This window comes from the organism of the source record quoted next, unplaced genomic scaffold (assembly GCF_019419815.1).
Source record: "Pyrus x bretschneideri cultivar Hongxiangsu unplaced genomic scaffold, Pyrus_bretschneideri_v1 Contig5, whole genome shotgun sequence".
In the NCBI taxonomy this organism is placed as follows: Eukaryota; Viridiplantae; Streptophyta; class Magnoliopsida; order Rosales; family Rosaceae; genus Pyrus; species Pyrus x bretschneideri.
This window is the reverse complement of record NW_025999787.1, coordinates 718204-726142: the sequence shown is the minus strand read 5'-3', so window position 1 is coordinate 726142 and position 7939 is coordinate 718204.

Here is a 7939-nt window from a genome sequence, read left to right as displayed (position 1 = left end):
AGAGATGCTTTGAATATCTCTTCGTGGCCTTCCACCGTGGTAGGCTCCAATCGTTTGTGACTTGTACACCGGCTTCACCCTATAATGGGGGAGTACAAAGTGCATGCTTACATTCAGGAGGAGTCTATACGCATATGATGAGGTGAGTGTAGACAACGAGTATGACCAACATGATATAATTCTGAGGTTGTGCTTGAACCTCTACATAAACTAAGCATGGTGGGAATAACTTAACTAAGTGCAATGGTGCCAACATGATATAATTCTGAGGCATTCATTCTCTAGAGGCCAAACTAGATGGGTAATTACAAGAGTTGTAAATGACTAAAGTGTTATTCTCTCATCATTATTTTTGCTAACCAAAATGATATAATTCTGAGGTGGGTTTGGTAATGGTGAGTCTCCTATACCCTGCTAAGAGTTCAACAAAACTCTCGAATTCCGATGAGGGATATGGAATTTGCCAAAAATAGTGGGTGGTGCTATTTGATTTAAAGACCCGAATCAAATGGCTTAAAATCAATCAATTTATATTCGTTATGTATTTGTTTACCAATATATTTGCAAACGCTATCCAAAACTTGACAAAGAAAAGCCGAATGCTTTAATTTCCGGACTTAGTTCTACAATCCCATAGATTGTCTTTAATGGCTTGTAGATGTAACTAAGTAGTCTCATCCTCACAATCTTCCTATTGATAATGTATCATTGGAAGAATATGTTAGATAAGTCTAAACATGAGAAGGACAACACTTTTAATGTCATAATTCTTCAAATACAAATTGTTGTATGAAGAAATAAGAGTTGCTTTGAACAACCCTTAATCAACACAAACTTTAGTGCTTGTTTCTTTGTTACATAAACAAGGAACTTTTGAAGTAAGCACAAGGGCATGGAAACTTTATGTGCCATGATTCTTCACTTACAAATTGTTGTATGAAGAAATGAGAGTTGCCTTGAACAACTCTTGAGAGTTTGTTGTTATGTTTAGAACATAATGGTTGGTTGACAAAAATAGTCCATTTATATGGACTTATGATGATTTTGAATCATTGAGTGTTGAAGTGTTAAACCACTTAACGAAGACGGAAACTAGGCAAGGACTTCACCTTTGTGTCCCTATCCTAATGGTTCACTAAGTTTATTGTAAACTATATAGTGAACAATAACCGCACGCTCTCCAAATCGTTTGATGTGTATAACACAGTTGAAATAAGTTTCAAGAGAGATAGTGGGAGTTTAGGGACCATGACTATTGTAATCAAAAGGGAAGTCAAATGAAGAAGGCAAAATAACTCCAAGGGAACAAACTTTCTTTATGAAAGGATGGACATTGGAAGGGGAATTTGCAAGAAATGTCTTGCAAGTGTCAAGAACACACCTTTCGAAGGTATTGTAAAATGTTCTTGAAAAGTTCATAACAGTTGGTTCTTCTACTTGAATGCATGATTCTGTATTAGTAACTATGTTTTACAATTGTTGTAAAAGTGTGCTAATAAGAAGTAGAAGATTAATGAGAGAAGAGAAAGTACTTCACAATCCAAACGTGAATCGAATATAGATCTCTACGAAAGCGGATTGTACTTACTTCCTCATATGAACTACCAAAGAAATTGGAAAATACTAAAGATTGTCTTTACATTCCAATTTTAAGGAACTTAAATCCGTCACTATAGTAGAGATGGATGAATGTTTTGTTTGACAAAACATTGTTCTTTATTAATCAATAATTAGATTATTGTAATTTAATTGGTTGTCTCTATAGTAGAGATGATGTGGTAGTTTAACTGTTTAGAATACGATGATGCTTAAAACCCAAAAGGTTGCAAGGGAGTGACTTAATCCCAACTGAGTTGTGACACCTCTAAAACATAAGTTACGAGTTGGTCATAGATGGATGCTTTGGATCGTTAGATCCGGATCCAATACCTTCTTGTTAAAATTGTATAGAGGCGAAATGTTTGAGTCTTTATTCTTTTGGAAAGAAGAAAGAATCACAAAGTTGTTGAGGTTAATTCACTTAGATGTTAGTGGCTCTTGTCCACAACATAATACTACTCATGTTGTATGACATTCACCGAAGATCACTCTCGGTTGGACTATAGTTTATTTTGAATAAACACAAGACCGAATACTTTGCAAAAGGTTTCAAAGAATTCAAGAAATGTAAGTAGATGAGTAAGACGTCTAAAGTATTTACCTCCTTAGATTTGATCCAAGGAAAAAGTAACACTTTAGATTAATTTCCTTGAAAAATATCAAGGAAAGTAGCATCGTAAGATAATGAATTTCTCCATTAGGAGAAGAATGAACATAAATAAGATTTAGTTCGTTGGACATTATCAATTACCCATATATATATGATATATACTTCTAAGACAACCTAGTTCCTATACCACAAGCTCCAAGGTAGTCCAGAAGGATTTATAAACCGTCTCAGTTGAATGGTTTGGACATAATATGGGTTTCCAAAACCATTATTAAGATAGTCTTGATAATATATGTCCAAAACTATAAATCACAAGACATGTTAGTTGTAACGATCCATCCATCATGGATCTTAGCAAGCTAGTGGGAGCTATAAGCGTCTTATGAGAAAAGATCAATTGTTTGATTTCTCATAAAGATGTAAATGAATCTTTTGTTTACTAGGTTTACAAAAGATTAGTGGGAGTTGATCATATTCCTAAATTTGAATATATATACATGATATATATTAATTTTGAAAATAAAAGGAATTCTTCATCGTTAAAGTTATGACTTTAAACATTCTATAATGATAGAATGTATATGGGAGACATAGTCTATATACATGGGATGGAAATCTATAATGATAGATTTCAAGATATAATTGGATTATATCAATTCCTAAAATAGACAAAGAGATGCTAGGAAGTTTCTCATATGATGATAAACTTCAATTAGAATGACAATTCTAATAAGACTAGGAAGTTGTTCTTCTCAAAGGGAATGTACCCTTTGACTCCCAAAGAAATAATGCGTAAATAGAATCCTTTATGCATACGCAGAAAGGTGATTTATGTATTACATATTGTATGAAAATATTGATATAAGTTGTACCTAGAACGGTACAAGATGATATCAGTGCAAGCCCAGGATCAGAACCATGGCAATTGTCAAGTGAATCCTTAGGTATTTAAGAAATACTAAGGATGGATTCCTCAAGAATGAGGAAGAATTAGAGTAACATAATGGAAGCGTAAATGTATTAGATTATGAATCTAATCCATCATAGAATATCTCTTCATTATGAATGAAGTGATAATGAGATATCTCTTTATTATGACTAAAGAGATATTTGGGTGGAAACGTTAAAAGTAAATGACTTTAATGTGTTCCATCATGCATGCAAAATATATTGCCATATAGAAGCTTACAACATTGTTGTTTGGATGGGAAAGTTCATTCATGAACTCTCCATTCGGTTCCAACCAGAAAGTGTATGACACTAATGGGGCGATAGCTCAAGCCAGGGAATCAAGGTCTCATCAAGGTCCGAACTCAAATGAGAGACTGAACCACGTGATTGAGAATCATGTATAATGGTGACGTCGTTATTCTCAAGGTTGCTTCTATGGATAACATATAGATATCCATTGTTTAGGCCTACTACTCAGCCATTTATGAAATGAATTACAGAAGAGGTATCATCATTGATGAACAAGCTGATTGGCTCTAGTGCAAGTGGGAGATTGTTGGAAATGTGCCCTAAAACCAATCATATGATGATACTTTACGGACATTTCAAACTCATGTAGTTTAAATGTAAAGGGCAAAGATTATTGTTTGAGCCGTCTCGTATAAATGTTATATGCTTAAACGATAAGTCCAAGGAATATGTGATTGGAAGAATGCGATCTAAAGAAGTCAGATTCATGAGACCATTCTTTCGTTGACACATCCTAAACGTTCATGATCATAGGATTGTCAATTGGGCATTGATAGTCCGTTAAGATCAGTACGTGCTATGTCTTCTCTCAGGGAGAGTGACTAGTCTCGAGTCATTGGTGTGTGTGACATCAAGACAAGTACGTAGGTGCTCAATAGAGAATGAGTTCACTGAACACGATCAACGAAGAGTTCTCATATTCATGTCACATGAGAACTCATGGTTGGGATAATGCAAATTAGTCTTTTGACCTGAGGCATCACAGTTGTCTTGTGGTTAGGTCCTTAATCTTTGATTATGTCAAAGTCACTCCATCAGGAGGGTGTTCATGGCATCGTTGGGGTTAAGCCACTTAGCCATGGAGGCAAGTGAATGCGCAACAAGGGATCTCTAACCTTCAAACTGTTTGAGGGAGAATACTCTATGATATGATTAAGAATCTTTGGCCAAAGTATGAATGAGATTTAGGAATGTGTTCCAAATCACATTCAAGGTAATCATATAAGCACAAGACTCACATTGGATAGTAGACATGAATAAACTATCAAACCAAACAATGTGGTCAAGAGTATTGTATTAGAGAAAGACCGTATTGCATTTGTAATCCTAAAACTGAATAGGTTCTCCACCTCTTCTGATTAGCTTGGGTAACCATGACATGCTGCTAGGCGTCAACCATGGTTTGTGGAAGCCCTAAAAGTGTATTATCACTAACGGGAGAATTGAAAGTAAGTTTCAATTCACAATCGATTAGAAAGAGTTTTAATCGCCCACTGCCTCGCTAAAAGGAACCTAATGGATCGTTCACCGAGTAAGGTAGAGTTTGAAGAAACAACGGAAATGAGTAAGAATAATTAAATGGTTTAATTGTTTATCTAAGGCTAGGATTAATTAATATGTTAATTAATCAAACGAATAAGTTCGTTAAAGACCTCGGGTTAGTTTTGGGCCGCAAGGCCCAATGGGATTTGAATGTCAAGCCCATTAACTCAAGTTGTATGACAACTTGAATAAACAAAGGGGTTGAAAGCCCAATAAACCCTATAGGCTTGCCATGTTTGAAGAATAGGGCTTTTGGTCCATTAGGTCACTTATTTGAAGGGACTATATAAAGGACTTTATAGCCTAAAATTTACATATGGTAATTTTTGGGGAAAGGATGAGAACACAAGCTCTCCTTTCTCTCTAAAATTTAGGCCACCTTGGAGGGATCATCTAGCAATCAAACTCCTCCAAGGTCACTCATTTCTTCTTCATTATGCCTTGGTGATGAATCATTAGAGGTTCTCAATTTTGGGAACTTGGAGAAACCTTTTCATCCATCCAAATCCATGGATCTAAGATGCAAGGAATGAAGGCCCTGAAGGAAAATTTGTGAAAAACATGTTCATTTAAGCAACATCAATAGCATGCAATTAACAATTAAAGGCGGAATCATGCTTGTATGCACTTAAAACAAAACATTTACCCCTGAAATTCAAAGCCTAGTAGATAGGTGAACCAAGACTCAACTCAAAACAAAGTGAGTTGAGAAATCAATACCTTTGTAGATTCCTCTTTGCATAAGCAAAGGCTAATCACCCAAAGAGAGGGCCTTCATTCCTTGCATCTTGGATCCATGGATTTGGATGGATGAAAAGGTTTCTCCAAGTTCCCAAAATTGAGAACCTCTAAGTCTCCACACCAAGGTATATTGTAGAAGAAATGAGTGACCTAGAGGAAGTAAGATTGCTAGCTATTCCCCTCTAGATTGGCCAAAATTTTAGAGAGAAAGGAGAGCTTGTGTTCTCATCATTTCCCCCAAAAATAACCCTTAGTAAATTTTAGGCTATAAAGTCCTTTATATAGTCCCTTCAAATAAGTGACCTAATGGACCAAAAGCCCTATTCTTGTACACATGGCTAGCCTATAGGTTTATTGGGCTTTCAAGCCCTTTGTTTTATTCAAGTTGTCATACAACTTGAGTTAATGGGCTTGACATTCAAATCCCATTGGGCCTTGCGGCCTAAATCTAACCCGAGGTCTTTAACGAACTTATTCGTTTGATTAATTAACATATTAATTAATCCTAGCCTTAGATAAATAATTAAACCATTTAATTATTCTTACTCATCTCCGTTGAATCTTCAATCTCTACCTTACACGGTGTACGATCCATTAGGTTCCTTTTAGCGAGGCAGTGGGCGATTCAAACTCTTTCAAATCGATTGTGAATTGAAACTTACTTTCAATTCTCCCGTTAGTGATAATACACTTTTAGGGCTTCCACAAACCATGAGTGACACCTAGCAGCATATCATGGTTACCCAAGCTAATCAGAAGAGGTGGAGAACCTATTCAGTTTAGGATTACAAATGCAATACGGTCTTTCTCTAATACAATACTCTTGACCACATTGTTTGGTTTGATAGTTTATTCATGTCTACTATCCAATGTGAATCTTGTACTTATATGATTACCTTGAATGTGATCTGGAACGCATTCCAACATCTCATTCATACTCTGGCCAGAGATTCTAAATCATATCATAGAGTATTCTCCCTCAAATAGTTTGAAGGTTAGAGATCCCTTGTTGCGCATTCACTTGCCTCCATGGCTAAGTGGCTTAACCCCAACGATGCCGTGGACACCCTGATAGAGTGACGTTGACATAATCAAAGATTAAGGACCTAACCACAAGACAACTGTGATGCCTCAGGTCAAAAGACTAATTTGCATTATCCCAACCATGAGTTCTCATGTGACATGAATATGAGAACTCTTCGTTGATCGTGTTCAGTGAACTCATTCTCTACTGAGCACCTACGTACTTGTCTTGATGTCACACACACCAATGACTCGAGACTAGTCACTCTCCCTGAGAGAAGACATAGCACGTACTGATCTTAACGGACTGTCAATGCCCAATTGACAATCCTATGATCAGGAACGTTTAGAATGTGTCAACGAAAGAATGGTCTCATGAATCTAACTTCTTTAGATCGCATTCTTCCAATCACATATTCCTTGGACTTATCGTTTAAGCATATAACATTTATATGAGACGGCTCAAACAATAATCTTTGCCCTTTACATTTAAACTACATTAGTTTGAAATGAACTACATTAGTTTGAAATGTCTGTAAAGTATCATCATATGATTGGTTTTAGGGCACATTTCCAACAATCTCCCACTTGCACTAGAGCCAATCAGCTTAGTCATCATTGATGATACCTCTTCTGTAATTCATTTCATAAATGGCTGAGTAGTAGGCCTAAACAATGGATATCTATATGTTATCCATAGAAGCAACCTTGAGAATAACGACGTCACCATTATACATGATTCTCAATCATGTGGTTCAGTCTCTCATTTGAGTTCGGACCTTGATGAGACCTTGATTCCCTGGCTTGAGCTATCGCCCCATTAGTGTCATACACTTTTTGGTTGGAACCGAATGGAGAGTTCATGAATGAACTTTCCCATCCAAACAACAATGTTGTGAGCTTCTATATGGCAATATATTTTGCATACATGATGGAACACATTAAAGTCATTTACTTTTAACGTTTCCACCCAAATATCTCTTTAGTCGTAATAAAGAGATATCTTTTTATCATTTCATTCATAATGAAGGGATATTCTATGATGGATTAGATTCATAATCTAATACATTTACGCTTCCATTACGTTACTCTAATTCTTCCTCATTCTTGAGGAATCCATCCTTAGTATTTCTTAAATACCTAAGGATTCACTTGACAGTTGCCATGGTTCTGATCCTGGGCTTGCACTGATATCATCTTGTACCGTTCTAGGTACGACTTATATCAATGTTTTCATACAATATGAAATACATAAATCACCTTTCTGCGTATGCATAAGGGATTCTATTTACGCATTATTTCTTTGGGAGTCAAAGGGTACATTCCCTTTGAGAAGAACAACTTCCTAGTCTCACTAGAATTGTCATTCTAATTGAAGTTTATCATCATATGAGAAACTTTCTAGCATCTCATTGTCTATTTTAGGGATTGATATAATCCAAT